This window comes from Miniopterus schreibersii (genome assembly GCF_964146895.1).
Source record: "Miniopterus schreibersii genome assembly, chromosome: X".
Taxonomy (NCBI): domain Eukaryota; kingdom Metazoa; phylum Chordata; class Mammalia; order Chiroptera; family Miniopteridae; genus Miniopterus; species Miniopterus schreibersii.
The window spans coordinates 65,147,695-65,173,067 of record NC_138104.1 but is presented as its reverse complement, the minus strand read 5'-3'; the positions used below and the strand labels follow the sequence as shown (position 1 = coordinate 65,173,067).

Below are 25,373 nucleotides of genomic sequence, written 5' to 3'. Positions count from 1 at the left end.
AGCTCAACAAGCAATCAGAGATATTTTTGAAACAAATTAACAAAATAGAAAATCTCAGCAAAGAATGAGAAGCTATAAAAAAACAAATGAAAACTATAGAACTGAAAGATAAAATAACAAAAATAAAATATCTCACTAAATGATGAATTAGTAGAGGAGATGAGAGAAGATAAAATTAATGAATTTCAGGGCATATTAATAGAATTCTGACAATCTGAACAATGGGGAAAATAAATTAAAAAAGAAAGAGGAAAAGAAGGATAAGGAACAGGATTTCATGCACCTGTGGGACAACCACAAAAGAGCCAACATTTGTATCATTGGAAGCCCAGAAGAAAAAGAAAGGGTGAGATTGAAAAATTAGTCAAAGAAATAATGGCTAAAAATTTTCAAAATTTGGCAAAATCATAAACCTACAGACTCAAGAATCTAAGATAATACCAAACAGAAGAAATCTATGCCAAGACACTTCATAATTAAACTTTTAATAACTAAAAGGCCAAAAAAAAAATTAAAAAAATCTTGAGACCAGACAATAATGACACATTATTTATAGAGAACTATTACTTCAAATGACAGATTTCTTTTCAGAAACCACAGAGTCGCTCCTGCAGAAGGAAGTGGCATAACATTTTTCAAGTGTTAAAAGAACTGTCAACTCCAAATTATATATCTGGCAAAAAATATTCTTCAAGAATGAAGGGGAAATCAAGATATTCTCAGATGAAGAAAAACTAAGAGACCTTGCTGCTAATAATCCCACCATAAAACGGCTACAAGAAGTTCTCTAAGCAGAAAGGAAATAACAGAAAAAGACTTGAAACTTCATAAAGGAACAAAGAAATTCAGACTGGGTAAAAATAATGATGAGTATAATAAACATTTCTCTTCATGAGTTCCTTCAATCAAATTTGACAAATGATGCAAAAATTATAACACCATCTCCTCTGATACTCAATATGTATAGAACAATGGTTAAGAATTATATTTAAAAAGTGGGGAATGTAAAGAGACCTAAATGGAAGTAAGATTTCTACACTTAGCTCAAAGTGATAAAGTGTAGACTATAAACTGTGATAAATTACTTATGTATACTGTTATTAGAATAACACTCACAGGCTACTAGAGTAACTATTAAGAAAACTATTCAAGGTGATATTCAAAAAAAATACTATGTATAACTAAAAATAAAATCCTAAAATATGTCTAAGTAACCCACAGGGATGCAAGGAGAGAGAAACAGAGGGACAAAAACCAGAGGAAGCAAACAGAAAACAATAAAATAGCACACTTAAGTTGGAGCATATCAACAATTACCTTACATTTATATGGTATAAACATGCCAATTAAAAGGTAGAGATAGGCAGAGTAGATTTTTAAAAATTACCCAACTATATTCTATCTATTAAGATACTCCAAATACAACAGTATAGGTAGGTTGAAAGTAAAAGGATGAAAAAATGTACACAATGCAAATATTAATTTTTAAAAAGCTGTAGTGGCATCAAGCCGAACATAGTTCAGCTGTTGAGCATTGATCTAGGATCCAGGAGATCAGGGTTTGATTCCCAGTCAGGGCACATGCCCGGGTTGCGAGCTTCAGCCTATCAATGACTCTCTCATCATTGATGTTTCTATCTCTCTCTCTCCCCCTCTCCTTTCCTCTCTCTGAAATCAATAAAGATATATAAATAAATAAATAAATAAATAAATAAATAAATAAATAAATAGCAGTAGTGGCTATATTAATATCAGACAAAGACTTCAGAACAAGGTAATTTATTGAAGACAGACAGACATTACATAATGATAAAAGAATCAATCCACTAGTAAAGCATAATGATCCTGAAGGTATATGCACCAAAAAAAGAGTTCAAGACACACGAAGAAAAAAATGAGAGAGCTAAAAGGAGACATAAACAAAATACACATTATAGTTGGAGACTTCAACACCCTAATCTCAGCAACAGATACAACCTCTAGTCAAAATCAACAAAGATGAAGAACTCAAAAATACATCAACTAACAGGATCTAGAAACACTCAACTCAACAATAGCAGATTACACATTCATTTCAAGGGCCCATAGAACGTGTACCAAGATAGACCATATCCTGGGCCCTAAAATACACCTCAACAAAATTAAAAGATTTGAAATCACATAGAGTATGTTCTTTAATCACTATGGGTCAAACTAGAAGTCAATAACAGAAAGAAATCAGGAAAATCTCCAAACACTTCGAAATTAACACAAATAATCCATGGGTCAAAGAGGAAGAAGCCTTAAAGGAAATGAAAAAATGCACTGAAATAAATGAAAATGAAAACACAATAAAAATGTGTGGGACACAGCTAATACAGTGCTAAGAAGGAAATCTATAACACTAAATGCATACATTTGAAAAGAAGAAAGGTCTCAAATTAGTTTCTAATTTAAATCAATAATCTAAGCTTATACCTCAAGAACCTAAGAAGTACAAAAGAAACCCAAAGTAGCAGAAGGTGAAAAACAATAAAGATAAGATAAAATAAGAAGTCAATGAAATTGAAAACAAAAAAATAAAGAAAAATCTATGAAAAAAAAAATCTGGTTCTCTGAAAAGATCAGTAAAATTGACCTCTAGCAAGACTGAAAAATAACAAAGAAGACACAAATTGCCAATATCAGAAATGAACCAGGGGCTATTATTTACACATCTGACAGACATCAAATAGATAAGAAGGGAATATTATGACTGCCCTGGCCAGTGTGGCTCAGTTGGTTAAGCACTGTCCCATGCACCGAAGGGTCACCGGTTAAATTAATGGTCAGGGCACATGTCCAGGTTGTGGATTTGATCCCTGGTCTGGGTGTGTGCAGGGGGTGACTGACGATGTTTCTCTCTCTCTCCCTCTCCTTTCCTGTCTCTCTAAAAATCAATAAAGACATATTTTTAAAAACTTTGCATGCATAAATTTGACAATTTAGATTACATGAACCAATTATTTGCAAAGCACAAATTACCAAAATAGATTTTTTTGAATAGCCCTATCACTATTAAGAAATTTGAACTCATAATTTTAAAACCTCCCCTTCAAAAAGCCCACCAAACCCACTGGAAAATTCTACCAAACATTATAAATGAATTAGTCAGGCCATCATGGCTCAGTGGTTGAGCATCGACCTATCATCCAGGAGATCATGGTTTGATTCCCGGTCAGAGTACCTGCCTGGGTTCCAGGCTTGATCCTCAGTAGAGGGCATGAAGGAGGCAGTTGATCAATGACTCTCTCATCATTGATGTTTCTATCTCTCTCCCTCTTCCTTCCTCTCTGAAATGAATAAAGACATTATTTTTTTTAAAAAAGATGAATTAATACAAATTCTACACATTCTCTTTCAGAAAATAAAGAGGAAGAAACATTTCCTTATTCATTTTATGAGTTTTTCCTTGATATAAAAACCAGACAAAGACAGTACAAAAAAGAAAACTAGAGACCAAAACCAGTAATGAAGAAAGATGGAAAAATCCTCAACAAACTTTAGCAAACTACAAAGGTTGCTAAAACAAAATAATACTTTTCAACAAATGGTGCTGTGGCAACTGGATATTCACATGCAAAAGAATGATGTTTGACCCCTTTTTCACTATACACAAAAATTAACTCAAAATGGAAGATAAACCTAAATGTAAGAATTAAAATTATCAAACTCTTGGAAGCAACATAGCAGTAAAGGTTTGTGACTTTGAATTAAGCGATAGTTTCTTGGTTGTGATATCAAAAATATAACTGATAAAAGAAAAACTAGATAAAATAGACTTCACCAAAATTAAAACTTGTGTGCCACAAAAAATACCATCAAGAAAGAAGAAAAGTGACCCAGAGAATGAGATAAAATATTTGCAATTCATATCTGATAAGGGTTTAGTAACCAGAATATAAAAAGAACCTTCACAACTCAACAGTAGGACAAATAACCAAACTTAAAAATGGGCAAAGGATATGAGTAAACATTTCACCAAAGAAGATATATAAGTAGCCAATAAACATATGAAAAGATGCTCAACTTCAGTGGCTATAATAAAAAAGACAGAAAATTATAAGTGTTGGTTGGATGTGGAGAAATTAGAACCCTTATACAGTATGTTGTTGAAATCTAAAATGGTGCAATTACTTTGCAAAACATTTTGGCAGTTCCTCAAAATGTTAAACATAGAGTTACTATATGACCCAGAAATTCCTCTCTGAGGTATATACCTGAGAGAAATAAAAGCTATGTTTTCACAAAATCTTGTATATGAATGTTCACAGCAGCATTATTCATAAGTTGAAAAGTAGTAGCAGCCCAAATTTCTATCAGTTGGTGAATGAATAAACAGAATGCCGGTATATCATACAATGGAATATTATTTGGCAAAAAAGGAATGAAGTACTAATATGTGATAAAACATGGATAAAACTTGAAAATAATTATCCTAAGAGAAAGACGTCAGTCATAAAAAAATATCTATCTATCTCTATTTATAAGAATTTCCAGAACGGGCAAATCCACAGAGGCCAAAACAGATTTATGGTTGCTAAGGACTGAGGATAAAGAGGAACAGGGAATGGTTACTAATAAGAATGTGGTTTCTTTTTGGGGTAACTAATATGTTCTTAAATTAGATATTGGTGATGGTGACACAATTCTTTGAGTATATTAAAAATCACTGAATTGAACACTAAATTTTATCACTTTAAATGAATTTTATGGTATGTGAATCATCAACAAATCTATGTTTTAAAAACACAATGCCATTTACAATTGCTCCAAACAAAATAGACTACTTACATATTATATCTAAGAAAATGTGCATAGGATCTGTATCCAGAAAATTACAAAATGCTTATGAAAGAAATAAAGATCTAGATAAAGAGACATACTTCATTCATTGATTAGAAGACTCAACATAGTAAATATGTCTTAGACTAGACAACAAAAGCATAGTCTGTAAAATAATCTTTCTGTAAAAGAACCTGTTAAGAGGATGAAAAGACAAACTATGGACTGGGAGAAAGTATTTTCAAATTACATGTAATACAATGGACACATATGTAAAATATATAAAGAACTCCCAAAACTCAATATGGGATTTTGTTTTGAATGGACTGTATCAATGTCTGTCCATGTCCTGGTTGTTATATTGCACTGTAATTATGCAAGATGTTACCAAGGGGGGAACATAGATGAGCATACACAGGAACATTCTGTATCATTCCTTACAACTGCATGTGAATTTACAATGAACTCAAAATGAAAAGGTTTTAAAAATCATTCTGTAAGTCTTCTATAACTAAAACAGTGAGATGTTAGAGAGAGAACAGGCAAATTGATCAGTGGAATAGAACATACATCTAGAAATACACTCAAGTATATGTGGAAATTGAATATATGATAAAGGTGATATTTAAAATCACTGGGGGCAAAGATAGATGTTTTCGAAAATGGGGTTATGATAACTGAGTGGCCATTTGAAAAATAGGCAAAGATCCATACCATATAACCATCTACAAGAATAAATTCCAAATGGGTTAGAAACCTGAAACTGTACAAATACTGGAAAATAAATGGATGAATTCCTCTTTAATGTGAGTGTGAGGAAAGGCTTTCTAAATATGACTTAAAATCCAGATGCTATAAAATAAAAGATTGATATTTGACTACATAAAAATTATTTTGCATAGCAAAGAAAAACAAACAACATCAAAAAAGAACAAACACATTGGGAGAAATTACTTGCAACATATATCACAGATATTTTTAAAAACTAATTTTTGGAGAGGAAACAAGATGGGGGCATAGGTAACAGCTGTACCCGCTGCCTCCCACAACCACATCAAAATTACAACTAAAATACAAAACCACCATCACTCAGAACCTCCTGACATCTGGCTGAACAGAAGCCCTACATCCAGGGAACAGAAAAAGCATTGAGACAGGTAGGAGGGGCAGAGACACGGGCAGATGGGAGCTGAATCTCGTAGACAATAGTCGTAGGCCCATACATGGTGCCGTGGTTTAAACCTGGGAGGGACATCTTGGGATGGAGGTTTCCCAGAGGAGTGAGGGATCCCAGGCCCACAGCAGGCTCCAGGGCTGGGAAGAGAAATCCTCACAACTTCAGGCTGTGAAACCCAGTGGGGACTGTGGCTGAGGGTAGCGGAGAGTGTGGGAGTCCCAGACTTTCCTCTTAAAAGGCCCGTGCATGGACTCACTTAGATGCGCTCCCTCTGAGCCCCAGCGCCGGGCTGCAGCTTGAAAGGAACATGTGACATTTGGGGAGGAACTAACCTGCCTGAACTTGAGGAAAGAGGTGGAGGGGCAGCTTTCTCCCAGACAGAAGAGCTGGCAGAGGCCATTTTCCTTTGGAGAGTCCTCCCCACACACAGCCAGCAGGCAGGCGCCATATTTGAATCTCCAGCACCTGACTCACAGCTTTGGCCCCCAGCTCTGGTGATTCCCAGAGGCCCCGCCCCTTCCTACTTGCAAGCTCATCTAAGCCATTTCCAGTGGCTTTTCTATGCAAGTGGCCTCTTGGGCTGGCACTAGTGGCAGCCTACATTGGTTCATAGCTTGGCCTCTCCTGAGCAACAGCAAGCCTAGCACAAGTAGCAGCCAATTATGGTTTGCTGTGTAGCTCATGTTGGGTGGCCCTGGGCAAGGCACAGGCAGAGGTTGACTTTGAACCTCTTGGGAAGCCCCAGAGACAGTGCACCTGGTGACCAGACTGGACCACACTGGATTACAACCCTACCACATCCACAAGTGACACACTCAAGGGGTGCACTTGGTGAACACCAAAGCTCCCCTGAAGTAAATCCTGCTCCACAGGGGTGTCTCCAGGACAGCAGCTCTTTGGCTTTAGTTGCAGCTGGTCCTCACAGCTGATTGGTCTGGGGGTCAATTCCTCCCAGTGACGCCTACTGCAACCAAGGTTCAACTAAAACTGGTCAGAGCACACAGGCCACACAGGGGAGCACCTAGAAGGCCCAGCTCAGGTGACTGGGGAGGCTGAGCCACTGGACCCTATAGGACACCTACTACACAAAGCCACTCTACAAATTCAAGGAGACATAGCAGCTCTACCTAATACATAGAAACAAACACCAGGAAGCAGCCAAAATGTGGAGGTAAAGAAACATGTCACAAAGGAAAGAACAGAAGAAATCTCTAGAAGAGGAACTAAATGAAATAGATCCAAGCAAGCTAACAGATACAGAGTTCAGAATTTTGTTTGTAAGGATGCTTAACCATATTAGTAAGAGTATTATGAAAACAACTGAGACCATCGATGACATAATAAAGTACCAATTTGAAATGAAAGCTACACGAACTGAAATGAAAAATAATTTACAGGGAATAAACAGTACAGTAGAGGACACTGAGAATAAAATCAGCAATTTGGAACATGAGGAAACAAAAAACACCCAACCAGAAGAGCAAAAAGAAGAAAGAATCCAGAAATATGAAGACAGTCTAAGGAGCCTCTGGGACAACTTCAAGCAGCCCCACATTCATATTCATATTATTGGGGTGCCAGAAGGAGAAGATAGCAAGAAATTGAAAACCTATTTGAAAAAATAATTACAGAAAACTTCCCCTACCTGGGGAAAGAAATAGACTTACAAGTCCAGAAAGGACAGAGGGTCCCAAACAAGAGGAACCCAAAGAGGCCCACAGCAAGACACATCATAATTAAAATGCCAAAGTTTAAAGACGAAGAAAGAGTCTTAAAAGCAGCAAGAGAAAAGCAATTGGTTACCTACAAGGGAGCACCCATACGACTGTCAGCTGATTTCTCAACAGAAACTTTGCAGGCCAGAAGGGAGTGGCAAGAAATATTCAAAGTGATGAAAAACAAGGAACTACAACCAAGATTGCTCTACCCAGCAAAGCTATCATTTAGAACTGAAGGTCAGATAAAGAGCTTCACAGATAAGAAAAAGCTAAAGGACTTCATCACCACCAAACCAGCACTACAGGAACTGTTGAAGGGTCTTCTTTAAGAAGAAGCTAATGAACAAAAGAATCTGACAAACTAAATAGATCCAGAGACACTGACACATGTAACAGACAATCATATTTCAGAGGAAAGAGGGAAGGGAGGTGGAGGGTGGGAAGATCTTAACCAAAGAAGTTAGATGCATATATGCATAACCCATGGACACAGTCAATAACGATGTGAAGGCCTGGGGAGGGGGTGGAAGCGAGGTGGAGGGGGTCATTTGGGGGGAAAAATGTGACACCTGTAATACTTTCAACAATAAAGATAAATTCAATAAAAAAAGAAGACACTATCCATAGAGTGAAAAGGCAACCCATGGAATGAGAAAAAATGTTCATATATCTAATACAGGATTAATATCCAAACTATATAGAGAATTCCTACAACTCAACAACAAAAAACAACTTGGTTAAGAAATAGGCAAATATTTAAATAGGTACTTCTCCAAAGAAGATACAAATGGCCAATAAGCACATGAAAAGATACTCAACATCACTAATCATTAAAAAATACAAATCAAAATTACAATGAGATAACAGTTTTATATCATTAGAGTTGGCTATTATTTAAAAAGAAGGAAACAAGTGTTGGTGACAATGTGTATAAATTAGAACCCGTTTGCATGGCTGGTGGGCATGTAAAATTGTGCAGCTGCTGTGGAAAACAGTATGGAGGTTCCTCAAAAAATTATAGGTAGAAATACTATATCATTCTGCAGTTCCACTTCTGGTAGATGCTCAGAGACTTGAACAGATATTGCACTCCCATGTCCACACCAGCATTATCCAGAATGGCCAAAAGGTAGAAGCAACCCAAGTGTCCACTGATGAATGATGGATAAACGCCATTCACACAATGTGGTTCATCCAGACAATGCAATATTATTCAACCTTAAAAGGAAGGAAATTCTGACAACTGCTACAACATGGCTGAACCTTGAAGACATTATGTTAAGTGAAATAATGCAGTTACAAAAGGGCAAGTATTGTAGGATTCCATTCACAGGAGGTTCTTACAGGAGTCAAATTCACAGAGACAGAAAGTAGAATGCTGGGTGCCAGGGGCTACTGAGTAAGCTATTCAGTGGGTACAGAGCTTCACTTTTGCAGGATGAAAAAAGTTCTGGAGATGGATGGTGATGATGATTGTCCACCAATGTGACTGTACTTAGTGTCAGTGAATTTTACACTTAAAAATGATAAATTTTTGTTATATATATTTTACCACAATTAAAAATAACAATAATAAATAGTTCACTAGGATTCTAAAACAAAACGAAATTTAAAAAAACTAATTTTCTTACTATAAAAACTCCTAAAATTGAGGATAAAATACCAAAACCCAATAAAAAAGTGGAGACAGTCATGAATAGATGTTCACACACACACACACACATGCGCACACACAGAGATCAAAAAGGTTCTAAAGCATATGAAAAGATGCTCCAAGTCACTCATGATAGAAAAATGCTAATTAAAATGACTGAGATACCATTTCTCACCTATCAGATTTACAAAAATTAGAAAGTATAGCAAACACTGATGGTGAGGCTTTAAGGGAAAAGACATTGCTGACCAGAATACAAATTGGTACAACCTTTCAGGAGGGGAATATGGCAACTTAACAAAACTGTGTATATGTTTACGTTCTCACACACCACATTATGCAGCTGTAATAAAAGAATGAGAAAGGTCTCTATGAACTGATATGAAATGATTGCTAAGATGTCCTGTCATGTAAAAAAGCAAAGCCCAAAAGAGTGTCTATAGTATGCTATTCTTCACGTGAAAAGGGGCTATAGGAAAATGCGCAGATATCTGCTTATTTGTGCAAAAACAAACACAGGAGAGCAGATGAGGTTGGTTATTAAGAGGAGATGAATGGAATGAGATAGAAAGGATAGAAGTAATGGGAGGTGAAACTTTTGCGCAGTTCTAACTTTTGGAATTATGTTATTATTTCACAGGTGCAAAAAAGAATTAAACTAACAAAACAAACAAAAACAAAATCATAAATACAGACAACAGAATGGTGGTTACCAGAGGTGATGGGAGTGAGGAGAGGTTGAGTTGGATAAAAAGGGTCAATATATGGTAACAGAAGGAAACTAGATTTTGGGTGGTGAGCATGCATTAGAGTATATAAATAATGAATTGTAATGTTGTACACCTAAAATTTATATAATGATATTAACTAATGTTACCTTAATAAATTTAATACAGATAGATATAGATGATGGACAGATATAGAGAGATGATAGATATAGATGATAGATGATAGATAGATAGATAGATAGATAGATAGATAGATAGATAGATAGATATAGATAGATATAGATAGATTCAGATATAAATAGATGATAGATTAGATAGATAGATGATAGATATAGATAAAATTAACAAGTATGGATTGGAATTTAGAGGTATCAGTGTGAACTCATAATGGACACAGAAGTGACCACAATGATAAAAATTAATAAAATAATGAAATATAGAGTTAATTAAGTAATTTCCTAGCTTTGTGGACTGAGAGGGCCTATTAGCAATAATGCTCCTGTAGAAATGAGCATACATCTACTATGCTCATTTAGAAACCAGATCTTGGTTTCTAAATACCATTCTCCACTAAAAGAAACTAGGGTGCGTTGGGAAAATGGCTGATTTTTAGGGATGAGGTAGAAACTGTACAAGATGAGCCTGGAGCATCTTGTTATGCCAGAAATTAAGACCATGCTCAGAGAATGATTAGGAATATGTCAAAAAGATATAAAAGGCTCCCTCTGACCACAGCTCAGACAATTTGATTATCAAAATAAATAATGATAGTAAAGAATTATAACTCATTGAATAAAATAATAATCCATGACTTCACTTCATATAAATAAATACATAAGGAAGGAAAACTATTTTATGGTAGAAAGTGAAATAATAAATATAGAAAGGATGATAGAATTAGAAATTCATTATTCGGCAGCCAGCATAATAAACTTGCCTCAGGCAAGGATCATCAATGGATAGCTAAACTAGTGAGTGAAAGTTTGTGGAGTAACAGGACATTAACATATCTTCAAAATATATTCCCATTAGATCATTACAAAGGAGAAAATAGTAAGCTGATAATGTAGAAACCTGGCAGACACTACATTAACCAAGTGATCAAGGTTAACATCACCAGAAAGAAGACATAACACCACCATGAAACTCCTGATTGATGTGCTGAGAAGGACACAGCATCACTTCTGTGGTATTCCTGCCAGAAGTGCAGAACCTGAATCTAATCGTGTGGAAACATCAGACAAAGCCAAAATGAGGGACATTCTGAAAAATAACTGGCCTGTAGTCTTCACAGATATAAATGCTACAAAACACAAAGACAGACTGAAGAATTGTTCCAGATTTTGTAAGCATCCCTTGAGGTATAGGTGGACAACACATGTCTGTGATTTAAAAACAAACAAACAAATAAGCAAACATGCCAAGCACTGTGGGTAAAACAGTTGAGAAATTAAAAGTTTCTTTTAGACAAGATAAACTGTTAACTCATTGCAAAACTAAGGGTGGGGTGGCTTTGTGTTTTTGTTTTGTTTTGTTTTGTTTTGTTTTTTGCATAATAAAAATAAGAGTATATGAAGCCAAACCTAAAACAGCCAATATGGCTAAATTAAAATAATTCCAAATAAAAAGCCCCCAAGGACTACCCTCCATTATTTAAAAAATCTTCTTTATTTTAAACTAGGCATTGGTATAAGACCAACAAAATTAAATATTTATTTTAGCTGAAAACAACTCTTGGTTGTTGGGGACAGGAATGGGGAAAAATTCCTTTTTGATAAGCTACTATTTGGTAGCTAGACATCAAAATCTCTCAGCCCAATACTCTGCTAACTACAGGCCCAAAAACTGGAAGTCTAGACGCTTCCTATGTGAGGGTATGTGGACTATGGGTGGCAAAATAGCCCACAATGAGCTGGCTGAGAGTGGGAATGCCTGAGTCCTGGATTAGCTCAGCTTCTAGCAGCTTGCAAGGGAATCCAGTCCCAGTATTCTCATGTGTAAAAGCTGGATCTCTAAGGGAACATCCCCTTTCCCATTTTTTTGGTCCCACAAAAATACATATCAAATCTTTTTGTCTTTACCCAAAGTTCTAGAACTGTCCTCTACTATATAACAGCCACAGCCCCCACCTACCAAACTAAAATGAAACCCTCATTGTTTTATGTCTCTAATAATTTCAAAAAGAACAAATTATGATTTCTCTTCTTCAAATATTTTAAGTAACTTAAGAGTTTAATTTGCAACTCCGAGAAGCATGACATGTCAAAGCTGGAGGCACCTTCAGATTCTCCTAGTCAACTCCTTTACTGTACAGATGGGGAAATTGAGGTTCACAGATGGACCCGGAATCAGCTTACCCCCAGGTAGACATTATTCCCACTATTGCAACTGGGATCCCTTATAGACTCAGAAAGGTGGTCCCAAATAGTGACTCTCCCAAAGGACAAGTGCCAACTGCCACACTTTCCAATTTACAGACTATAGTTTTGGATGATTACGTGAGGTGAAGATGCCTAAAAGTGCTGGGTGGCATCTACTTTCAAGTGACTTGCAGGATTTCTCCCCCTCCAGAATAATAATGAAGCTTAAAGCCCAGACACTCCAGCAAAGGATGGGAATTGGCTCCATTCTGCATAATGACCCAATACTGAATGCTCATTTTCAACGTGATCTCCACTAACCAGGCCTGGCAAATCTGTCTGGTTTAACTGAAGAAAGGGGGGACCCCTTCAATCCGTTTACAAATCAGTTCGAAGAAAAACAGCACTCCTCTCTGAAGTCGGGGCTCCTAGCAACACACTCTTTTCCAAAAGGTTCCTAACTTGGGGTGGGGGAGGGGGGATGCTCTACAAATGTGTGGCTTTCTTGATTCTGTAACTGCATAGCAACAGGCTCTGCATGGCCAGAATCATCCTCTGAGGGTTCAAAGAGCTTTCCAAACCTGCTATTCTCTCAAGTTGACTTTGAAAACTTGAGCATTCATTAGGGCCAGGTTAATCTGAAGACAGTTTGTGTTTTTAAGAGGTGAAAAGACATTATTGTCAGGAGCCAGAGAGCCTGGAGTGAGCAGAGGCCCAACAAGGGCCAAGGACCTATCTTCATGCTCATTTGTGTTCTTGCAGGGAAATGGCCCTAACTTGTCATGTGACCTTGAACAAGCATAGCCTCCTATCAAAGCCTCAGTTTTCTCATCTATGATTTGCCAGCCCTCCTGAAAAGTCTTCCCACATTACCAGGTTTAGATGTGGGCAGTGAAGAAGGGCTATTTGAATTGAGTCCAGGGGGCCTCTTCCCTCTCAGGCTAACACAATACCAAAGTGCCTGCAAGCTGCTCCTGAGGCTTTTCTCCAAAGAGAACTGCTCCCCACCCCCTTCAGGGCAGGACTCTGGCCAGATCCCAGGGCAGGTCCACCACCCAGTTTTCATAAGGAGCTAGCCAGACCTTTTCACTTATTTGGGGGAGATTCAAGGATCCACTTTTACTTCTCAAGCCAGGTGTGATAGTACTGGAATGTGGAAAACCAATCCATTTGCCTTCTCAGGTCCCATTTGCTAACTTCTGTGGCAGGCTGACATGGAACCTCTTCCAGGGTACTGGGCCAGAAACACATACCCTGGCCCCACTCAGGAGCAGCAGAGTTTGGGCAAGCAGGACCCCTAACCAGTCTTGACCTTCAGAACTGCCTGGATCCCAGACACTCTGCATGCCTGAGGAAGTCCCTCCCAAGCTAGAGACTGTTTTATGATAGCTTGCCTAGGTATAACTTACACAATGTCAGAGGAAGGGACAAAAAGACTTTTCATGTCAAAAGAGACCTGCTTTCTTTTGGTTAAATTTTTCAGGCCACTAGGAAAGCAAAGTGAAGATTGACCAGTGACACCACAGAGAGAAACCCTAGAGGGTACCAGAGTCTGATGTGTGCAAGACTGTCACATCAACACTGATTCATTTGAATCTCCTCCCATGCCGTTAAGCTGAGTAGGGCTAGCATTCTGATATCCTCATCTGACAACTGAGGATACTGCAGCTCAGGCAGGTTCACGGACTTGCCTAAAATCCCACAGCTGGTAAACGTCCTGTGCTGAAGGCAAAGCTCATGTTCTTTCACCACATCATGATGTTTGTACGCCCATGTAGTGACCAGGGATGACCACACAATCTGGCACAGACTAAGACACCATATTGAGGCATCCTTAACCTGTCTCAAAGGATCCCCTAGGGAACCATGAATGGGCTTCCAGAAAGGTCTATGAGCCCCTAACATTAGACTCAACATTGCATATACTTGCGTGGTGGTATAAGAACATGACCCCGATGTTCATAGCAGCACAGTTTACAATAGCCAAGATCTGGAAACAGCCCAAGTTCCCATCAGTAGATGAGTGGATAAAAAAGCTGTGGGACATTTACACCACGGAATACTACGCAGCTGTAAAGAAGAAGAATCTCATACCCTTTGGGACAGTATGGATGGTCCTGGAGAATATTATGCTAAGTGAAATAAGCCAGGCAGCGAAAGACAAACATCACATGATCTCGCTTATACGTGGAATCTAAACAACTTAATAAACTGATGAACAGAATAGATTCAATGACATGGAAGCATAGATGAGACTGATGAATGTCAGAGGGATGGGGGAGGGTGGGTGGGGGGAGGGGGAGAGAGTAACCAAAGAATTTATATGCATATATGCACAACCCAAGGACACAGACAATGGTGGGGAGAGGGACTGGGGAGGGGGAAGGGACAGGGTGGAATGGGTCATTAGGGAGAAAAAGGGACATCTGTAATATTTTAAACAAAAATAAAATTTAAAAAAATAAATTTAAAAAAATAAAAAATTAAAGTTTAGATCTCCTTAAAAAAAGAAAGAAAGAAAGAAAAAAAGAACATGACCCATAGCTTTCATCGGATTTTCAAATAAGTCCATGACCCACAAAAGTTAAAGTTTGCCTTGTTTCAGAGAGAGAGGTATCCTTTTTTTTATGATTCAGGGCTCAGGAGATCAGCTAGGGTGAGCTCAGGAGAGCCTTGACAGCCAGGTGCTATGGTCATTCTCTAATCTCATGAACAGAACCAGCTTTATACCAGGCATGGCACCACTTGGTGGGGTCCAAAAGGGCCTCCTTAACCCTTGAACACCTCCTACTTGTTCCCTAAAGAGTGGATGCTCTCTAAGGCATGGTAACCCTTGCATCCCATCATTCAAGTTAGAGGTTCCAGATTCTCCTGATGTAGCGAGTCACACTATGGCACAGAGGATGGTGCCTTTCAGGGAAGGGGATAGGGCAGAACTAGGATCCAGAAAGGGCAAGGTAGGGAGACTGAACCTGAACTTAGTTTGTTCAGGATTTTGTAAAGGGCCAACCCAAAGGCATGACTGCAAAGGCCAGACAGCCTGTCCCCACCATGGGGGGAACAAGGGTTTAGGACCTAGTCCTTCCTATCTGGATACCACCTTTCAGAAAAGATGTGCTGAGGATAAGAGAGATAACAGAGGCTTCTAGTTCTCAAATCCTGAGGCAAAATGTGCTCTAAAAGAGGAAGTGACTTTCCTTCCTGGGAGGAAATGAAGAGCAATTATGCTTCTCTGACACTGTGGTAGGGATGTGTGTGTGAGTGTAAAAGTCCAGCTCTCCACAACTACCCAGGCAAAGATATGAAGCCCCATGACTAGCTAAGCTGGTCTTCACCCTTATCCCACAAGTCTACCTCTATGGACTTTAAAATAGGAACCAAGCCATACTGCGAAGGACTCCTGTGCAGAATCTGAGTAACCAGACTTCCCAGCCACCCCAGAATGGGCCTGTGGCTTCCGCATCCACTGCTGTTGTTTGGGGAGGTGAGGATCAAAATATCTGTAGGCCTGCCAAAGGACCTTCCCTTGGGGGTCAGCACAGGGAGGAGCAAGGAGAGAAATCTGCTTGGAGAATCCCAGGCAGTTTAATCTTGCAATTTCATTGTCGCCACGCTCTGAACAGGTTCTGTCTCGGGAGCAGGCCCTCGGGAGGCTTCAATTTGATAATGACCTCACCTTTTCTGTGGTAGGAGACCTCATTACCCACCCTGTTAGCAAATAGGAAGGACTCCCAGGCTGCTTCACTACTAAGGTCATTAGTCAAGCTCTGAAGGCAACACACGGGACAGGGAGCCATGTGTTGGAAGCACTGGCTGCCCGGTGAGATTAGTGCAATGATACTCCTCTACATTGTCAGGGCTCATTTTGAGGGCAAGGTTGTGACTAACACAATAATGCTCCTTACCCCATCGCTGGGATATCACTAGAAAGAACCAGATTGTTCATTTTAATTCTAATATCAGCACAGTTATTTTAACATCAAGTGTGTAAGATTTGACTCCATAACAGCAAAATTAATTTTAGAGCAGCAAAATGAAATGGCATAGTTCTTTTAGCTTTTGTTACAACATGTTTGTGCAGCAAACTGTGAAGAAAATGTAGTAATTAGAGGTTAAATTAATCCTTGACAGGCAAGCAACTTAAAGACGCTGTGTCCTCCTCCCCAAACCTAGAATAATGCATGCCAGTCTTTCAGAATTAGACACGCAAAGCATGTGACGTTGGCAACTGCATCAAAACTACTGTCCCACTTAAAATTCCCAGGTCAGCACTGGAACTACCTGAGGCAGATATTAACATAGATCTCACTAAGAACAAAATCCAAACAATCCAAAACTGCCAAGAGAGCCCACCCAGCCCAACCCTCCAAGGGCCTGACTGTCCAACTTGTAATCAACAACTTGAAAACAAAACAACACAAGACACTCTTTTCTGTGGCACCCATGCCTGAGCCCGACGGAACCTTAACTTATAACCTTTAATGATCTTCAGCTAGTTCTAGACTTGGAGTTCTGGTTCCAATGTGCCTCACTACTGTCCCAAAATGTTAAGCAGAGCACACACTGACACAGAGTGGCTTATATTACACCAGTTAATAATGTTGTACCTTCTCTGTGTACCATACTCCTCTCACCACATTTCCTCTTCCTCAACATGAGTACAAAGTGGACATTCCAGACCCAAGTACTTGACTGAGAACTGGAAACCAAGGTTCTGTCTATTTTGGGATCACTCCACTGTGTTCCCTCAGGGAAGTTGGATCCCCTCTCTGGGCCTCACATTCCTCTTCTGTAAAATCGCAGGACTTTACTCTTCCAGCTTGAAAATTCTCCATCTTTCCACATCTGAGTTTTGTATGTAAGCTGGGGCAACTGTGTGTGGGACTGTGGTCAGCTGGCTAACGGAACCCCCCCAAAGGAAGGCAGAGATGTATCCTGTCCTCTTTCTTCCCTTCTCTTTTTGTGTCACAAAGCCCTTAAAGAAGCTGGGGGTGAGGGTTTCAGATTCAAACACTGAGGGAAATATAAACATATTATGCATGGGGCAAGGGTGGAGCTCCAAACAATTGGACAGAGGACTTGAGATTGCCCAAAGCATTTAGGGTGACTTGGATTTTGTCCTGCCTTTAGTGCTCTAAGGCCCATGGCCTCCCCCCCACCCCGCCCTCCTAAAGATAGAGGGCACAAACTGGGGCCACCAGGCCCCTCAGATCCGATGCCATTCACTAGTTCAGACCCTGCGGTCTCCAGTGGACTCTTCCAGAATCAGCAGAATGTGTTCTGACAGCTTAGTAGCCTCCTCCTCCAGGGTCCAGAAGAGCCCACTATCATTTAGGCCAGGGAGGAGGTAAAAGTCTGAAGCTGGGGTTCCAGGGAGGCCTGGGGAAAAACCTGTGAGCAAGGACAATTCTCACAGACTTTGCAAAAGGCTTTTTCTTTACGCTGCTCTTGGACCTGTCTCTAGAAAGCTTTATTTCTGGAGCTTGGTGCCCACAGCCAGTGAGGCTGAGGACCTTTGCTATGTTTTACTGGGGGAGGTATCATTTTAGGCTGTGACATATGTGATTGCTTTGGAAATTATGAAGAGGTCAGATCTTAGGAGGTGGCTTGAGGCACAAAAGAAATTGAGGAGGCTCTGTGAACAGGAAGAAAAAATAAAGCAATGAGGTTTGGGAGGGAGGAAACCCAATTCATTTGCTTCTGTTCCCTCCCTTGCAGCAAATGCTACTGGGGCTTCAGAAGCCCCTGGTTGGTCATTTAGGAGCAGGACCCCTTGGGACTCTGCTGTTCTGCCTGCCTCTCCATGAGACCCCTAACTATCAGCTGGCTCTGGCTCTGTGGGCTCACTCTTCTTTTCTAGATGACAACAGCAGTAATGACAAAACCAGTAGTATGCACTTCAATTAAATCCATCAGGTTCATGCAGATTTATAAAGTTTTCCTCTTCAAAGTTTGGAAGATGTTTAAGGACTCAATGTCTGAAAAATCAGACTGCTTCCAGCTCAGCTTCATGAGGCTCCAATCCTGCCATACAGTTGACTGGTGCTGCCTAGGTTACCCCTCAGTGGTGTTGTGAGAGGTGTATGATAGGAATTGGTTTATTGTGCTGATCCATAGTAACTAATTATTGTTCCTCCATCATTTATCTCCCACCTCAGCCACATCTGGGTTGGTCTATTCACACTCTCAGCATTCTATCTGCTCCAACACTCAGCTTTTTCTGCTTGGATAAGGAGATTTTTAGTTACATCCATTATATGTGTATCAACATTTATGGCAGCAAGATAATTGCCAAAGAGCTCAGAGGATAAAAGGTCTTTCTTCATAATGTCTACCCCTCCCCCAACCCACTTTAAAAAATCAATATTAACATCAAGCAGGACAGTGGCAGATTCTTTCATGGCTGCTGCTTCCTCAAAGTTGAAAATGTGATTTTTAAAAAAGCACCCAGCTGGACTAAGGAGAAAAGAAAAGGTTCAGCATTGAATTCAGAGTTCATACTCCAGTGGGATAAATGTGTGTAGAGGGGAAGGCTTTTTGTCCTTGAAACCTTTGCTAAATAACTACAAAACAGCAAATATATTCTATATTAGATGAGTCCTTTGCAATCATGCCAATCTAATTTCCAAGAGTTTATATTGCATTATCTGTAAACCAACCCAATGATAAGGAGGCCTGCCATCAACAGGCCTTACCACTGGATTCGGGGTACTGGACAAGAAGCCCTTTGGGCCTAGCCGGTATAGCTCAGTGGTTAGAACATCAGCCCACGGTCTGAAGGGCATGAACCTCGGTTGCAGGCTTGATCCCCAGCCCTGGCCTGGGTGCGTGCAGGAGGCACCCAATCGATGTGTCTCTCTCACATCGATGTTTCTCTCTCTATCTCTCTCCCCCTTCCACTCTCTCTGAAAAGTAATGGAAATAAAACCCTCCAGTGGGGATAAAAAAATAAAAAGAAGAAGAAGCCCTTTCAGATTGCCTCTCAGACAACCCCATCCATGATTCTGGGTTAGAATTTCATACTGAAGACACTTGTATATTATTTTGCTTGGCCTTCTGCCAATTTTTATACCTCCCTCTTCCTGATGCCCCTCAAAATCTCAGCTTCATTTTTTTATATCTAGCTGTTTTCCCCAACAGTATTTCACTTTCCCAGAAAAAATGACTGTTTCATTCACACATCACAGTGTGTTAGAGCTGGAAGGGACTCAGACTTTGAGGTTATGAAGGGAAGGGAGAAACAAGGGAGGAGGATGGACTTGTTCAAGATCACTCTGTTAATTAGTGGGGAGAGTATTCTAGAACACAGGTTTCTCAGCTCCTCTACTAATTATCTCTCCAATGCACCACTACAGAAAAAAAATCAGAATCTTAAAAAAAAGTTTTGCCACATATAGGAAGACCCTTTAAAGGAGATTAGTCAAACTACTGTCTGAAAGAACCCTTTGTTTAAGATCATTTTTTGCCCATTTCATAAGCCTAAGCAGTGCTTGAGTTTCCTAAGGGTGATCTACTAAACAGGTGCATTTAAGCCTTTAGGTGATCAGCTTAAAAGATTTTAAAAAATAATATTAAATGTGCTAGTCAAGCTTGAAAAATTCCCTTTCCTTAATGAATAGGACTGACAACAGTAAATTCCTTACCTTAAGATGCAGTGAATGTATAGTCCCCACTCCCACCCCAGCAATGAGCTATTTCCTAGTTGAGTTTAAACATTCAATAACGTTTCTGTTTCACCCCACACATCTATGTCACTGTGAGCGTCAGTGGCAGGAAAACAAGCGAAGTCACCCTTTGCTAATGATTTCCTAACATGGAATTTCCTTGTATCTCCTCAAGCCTTTCTTCTTCCAATGCCAAACTGGTCCCCCCTCCTCCTCCCAAACACATTGTACTGAGGGAAAACTGAAAATGGTCATGGCCAGAAGAGGATGATTTTTAAGGAGCTTTTACAAGGAAGAGCTGCAGCTCTTTGTGATATATTTAAGTGGGGGGCTGCTAGTTTTTCTACAACTACTAGAAACAAAACAGAGAGGTTTCTTCCCTGGCATCTGGGAATCTGTCAGCCCCTCTCTTTCTTTCCTTTTTCCTGCCTCCCTCTTCCCAAGTTCCACTTTGAGCAACATTCTTACATCAGTGTTGAAGGAAACACTCACATATTGGAGGCACACATGGGCAAAGGACAAGATAGCCCTTAGAGCAGGGGACAAGTACTGGAGAGCCACCAAAGCACAAAGCAATATAGGAGGCCATTGCATTTCTCCTCTGAAGAATATTCAATTTAATATGCAAACTGGTCATCAAGAGAAAAGAGGGCTGTCACTTTAAGGGGAAGAAGCTGATTAGCTGCTCTGGCTGGCAGCAAACAGCTGGTCTGTCCTGCCGGTTCAAGGCCATTTCAGCTTCTCTCTTATGGAGGTACCATATGTTCCATCTCGCACATCAGCAGCTTTATTTTCCAATGATCTTGTTCCAGAAGGAAAGCAGAAAGGGGGGAGGAGAAGGTAGAGCTCATGGTTTACCCTTTGAGCACTTTCTTGTGGTTTTAGATGCAGTTGGGGTGTGTATGTTGGAGTGGGGGACTGGAGGGAGGGGTGGAGTTAACGCTTCGCCTCTATTCCAAAGAGCAGAGAACAAATGTTCAACTAACACTTATGGATAATCTCCAGGGAGGGGAGGGAAGTGGTGTAGAGGAAAGATTTGGTAAAAGGCACTAGTAATACGTCAAGAGATTAAATGGGAAGAGGGGGCGGAGGCAGAGGTGATAGGACACCTGTAGGAATCTGAATCTCACTTGGCTCCCACCAGTCGAGTTTGGGCTCCTCCCCCTTCTCCTTATTTGTCGGTTTTTCTTATAGTCAGTATCCCCTTTCCGAACAAACTTTATGAGGAGAGAAGCCGCTTTGGGCAATGCGGAGGAGGCAGGCCAAGAGGCTGGCAAAAGGTTACTTCTCGCATTATGTTTAACATTCCTCAGTGATAGTCGGGGGTCCCGCAAGTTTGTGAGGTAAAGCAAGTATAAGGGATATGCGCCGGCTAAATCCTAGACACCCCCAAGTGCCCAGCGCTGAGTCCGTGAAGAGGCGGCAGGCCGACACAGGTTCCGAAGGTGCATCTTCGTCCCCACTGCCAGCCCAGGCTGTAAGAAATCGGAGGTGGCATTCCGATCCCCTCCCTGCCTACAAAGGGGTCCCACTGGAACTAGTGTTTTTGTGGTGGGGGTAGGGGATGGGGTGGGGAAGATTGCAGCAGAAAGTGGAGGGAAGGAATGATGCCTGTAGCCCCGGGGTGGCGAGAGCTTCAGGGTAGCTACCGTCTTTTCAGCCGTCGACTCACAACGCCAGACAGGACAGCCGCCCTGAACCCTGGCGGCGAGGGGCGAGAGGCGAGGGGCGAGGGACGAGGCCTGAAAAGCGAAATCCAGGAAAGGGCTCCCCCTCTGCCTGCTCCCAGCGAACTCAGTGACGAACCGCGTCCACCCAGCCCGCGGAGCGCGCGCTGTCCCTGGCCTCTGCGCCTGCTTGCCAGCCGTCCACCTTCGGGACAATCTGGACCTCCAGGACCCAGGTTGTCCACCGCCAGCAGGTTGGGCTTGCGTTGGACACCAAGAGCCAGGGTCTCCTTACGGCTTCCGGGGTTCCTGCCAAGGGTCTTCGAAGCACAGCCCCCTCCCCCACCACCTACAAACGCCATCCAGTCCCCAGCCACTCTAAGCCACTGGGAGGCAGCCGCCCCCGCCCTCTGCCTCTGCGTCCCTCTCCCTTCCCCTTTTCTCCATTCAGCCTCCAGGGAAACAAAGGGCCTTTTTAGAAAGCAGTTGGGTAAGCCAAAGAGGCAGCAGGGGTGGGAGGGAGGAGAATCGAAAAGACAAGAAGATGTGGGTGGGGGAGTGCACCGCTTCCCCAAGCCCAGAGCAGCAGCCGCTAGGGCTGGGAAGCCTCCGTGGGTGAGCGGCCGACCACGCCCGACCGGTGGGCTCCCTGTCCGCTGCCCGCTCCAGCAAAGGACTGGGATGCACCGCTGTGTTGCTGCCCGATGGCTCACTGCAGCCCAGGAATACAATCGACCGGACCTCTGGGCCGGAACCGGTGGGGGCGGTGCGATTCCCGCGGGGATCTCCCGCGGGAGATTTCTTCCCATCCAACACTTTCTAAATTCCTTCTGCTGCCAAGCAACAACATTAAGCCGCCCTATCAAGTGGAGTACCTTCTTTCAACGTCCCACAGCCATCCTTGTGTTCCTGCCCACGCACACACACCCACAATCTGGGTGCCCCATTTGGCTGTGCCCAGCTGCAGGAGTGCAGGGAGGGGGGTGGCGAATCCCCAGCTTGAGGTGCGTTTGTATGTTCAGGTTCTGAAGACTACAGGGCAGTTTTCTGGCAAGCTAATCTTATTAGTGTCTGCTCAGTCCGAATTTAATCACGGATAAAAATCAGACCGTACAGCCAGCTTTCCAAGTGACTTCTGACTCGCTGCATTGGGACGGAGCCTGGCGGAGCCAACCGGCGGAGAAAAGTATTTGGCCGCGCTCCGGGAGGCTTCCCGCCCACCGTAGCAGCCGGTCCCGGGCTATGCCGCGGCTCCGAGGCCTGGGAGCTCGGAAAGCGAGAGTGCAGTTAGCTCCGGCAGGAGCCCAGTCAGGGTTGCCTCAAGCCTCTAGCTGTGCTCCTGGCTCCCTTCCAGGGCAGGATTTAGCAGAAGAGCCAGAGCAAGGCAACGGGTTCGGCGCTCTCACACTCCACACTCCCTTTAGGCGGCAGCAAATTGGGTTGGGGTGGGGTGAAGGAATTCTGCACCCCTAACTCACTAGGGACTGGCCCAGGCTCAGGGAGCTGGCAGGCAAAGGCAGCGTCGCCAGGGAAGCTGGGCTGCAAGCGGCCCAGGCGGCGCTGAGATAGAGTGAGAACCTCAGGGTCGCCCAGGTCTGCCAGGGGAGCCCGCGTGGCTCGTGCCCCTCTGCCTTCCCTCCCGGGTACTTGGCTGCCTCCGCCTGAATAGTATGGACGCCCAGTGGGCACGGGGGAGCAGGAAGAGGCCTTAGCCCCGGGAGATGCGATCTGAGCTCAGCCTGGCCCAGCTTATCTGAGAGGGGGGCGGCAGCGCGCTGCGCCAGGTGGGCCCTGCGCTTGGAGCAAACTTTGGGGTTCCCTGGGTCTCAGCACCCCTGGGCCCCGGCTCCTCCAAGATGGGGATCACAAGTGGAGCTACCAATGCACCACGGAGCCCCCCCAGCAGTCAGACTTCCCGGGCCCGCCTCAGCCTTACCGTGCTGCAGAGCTCCCGCGGCTGTGGTGGGGGCAGTGCTCCGGGGGCAAGCTATGGCTGGCTCCAGCAGCTAGCCTCCAGGGGATCACCACCTGGCTAGTGGCCGGTGCCCCAGCCCCCGCCCGCCGCGGGCGGCTTCAGCTCGTGGCCAAGTTCATGCCGGCGGCGCTGCAGTGGCGGCCTCAATCTTCTCTCTCTATTCCCACCGCCCGGCTCCGCACCGCGCGCCCGGAAGGTGGAGTTTCGGGGGTTTAAGTTACTGATAGGCATTTCTCACTGCTGTGTCACTCGGGGAGGAGGAGACACGCACGCCGCACACTCATACCCTCTCACACTCTCAGCGATAAGCGGCTCTGGCCTTAAAGGGGAAGCCGCGCTGCCCCGCCAGCGACCCCTCTGGCTCTGAGCCCCGAAACGCCGAGTTTTTAGGCAGGGACAGGGGAAGCGCGGCGGGCTCCCAAAGGGCACCCCGGGCCCTTCTGTTACTTTTTAAAAGGGAAAGCTGCCGCAGTCTGGCTTCACTGCAGTCACCTCATTTCTCCAGTCCACTGGAGCCATGGCAGCTGGGGAGAGACGGGAGGGGAAGAAGGGGCACCGGGGCACTTACCCTGGAGGCTCCAAACGTTTCTGGAGGCCGTCTGTGCCCTCGACAGCAGGTGGACTGCCTAGACTGTGCGTTGATAGAGAGAGAAGGCATCGGGGTGACCTAACGACCCCTGGCACGAGCAGATGGGGATGGCCAGAGGGCCACAGGTAGAGCCCCGCGAGCTTGGGAAACCCGCAGGCGGCAGGTAGCCTTCCGGAGAGTGGGCAGAGCTAGCTGGCAAGCCGTGCGGGCCTCTGACTGACCGAGGGTGAGCAGGGAACTGGGGAGATCCAGCACTCACCGGCAACACGGTGAGAGTGCGCGCGAGTGACGGAGACCGAGACAGACAGAGACCAACAGAGGCACCAACAGATACCTAGGGAAAATTATGGAGATAGAGTGGAAGAGAAACACCAAGGAAGAGTGAGAGAGATGGCAGATCCCTGGAGGATTCCGGAGCATCACAGGGACAGGAGTCTGGTTGTAAAGTAGCTTATTGAATTCCCTCACCTCGTCCCATTCTCAGCTGAGACCGGCCTAAAGAGCTATCTACCGGGAAGGGGCTCACCTTCAGTTGCGGGGCACTGGATGGGTAGTGCCTGTCCCACCGCCGAGGTTTTCGCTGGCTGGCTTCCACTGGACAGCCCAGTAGACCTGCTGTGACAGCAGTGGGAACCAGGGCTCTCAGGTAGCAGCTACTGAACTGCACCCAGCCCCTGCTCACCTAGCTTCTCCTCCCCTTTGCTGTCCTTTCCCCTTCCCTCCTCCTACTCCAGCCACGCCCACGCCTCACTGCTCCCAGGCCCTATCCACCTCAGCTGGGACCCAGTCCGTGCTACCCACTCCCCCAGGAAGTGCTCACACTAGAGCCCAAGTCCCCCAGCCAGCCTCCGGCCCTCCTGGCTTGGGGAGGCAAAGCCCTTGCTCTAGCTGAGCTGCACCGGCCCTCTCTCAGCAAAGGATTATCCGGGGGCGGACACCTGCGGCATCTGAGGGAATGAGGTGTCCCAGTGAACTTCCCCTCAGCCCGGAGCCCTCTACCCTTTGTCAGGCCGCTCCAGGGCCCGCAGATCCCCTCCC

General features: G+C 43.3%; 1 protein-coding gene across 3 annotated transcripts in view; it reads right to left on the bottom strand.

Moving 5' to 3' along the window:
* The window catches only part of MAMLD1 (mastermind like domain containing 1), a 145,136-nt gene extending 121,151 nt beyond the window's left edge, over positions 1-23,985 (bottom strand). For 2 of the 3 annotated variants that reach the window (XM_081126114.1, XM_081126115.1), the window contains exon 1: positions 23,708-23,924. The gene's annotated coding sequence lies outside the window, so the exon portion shown is untranslated. Of the gene's footprint in view, positions 1-23,707 lie in introns of all 3 variants that reach the window. The other variant, XM_081126116.1, reaches the window with a different exon arrangement.
* Between the last annotated feature and the right edge of the window lie 1,388 nt (positions 23,986-25,373).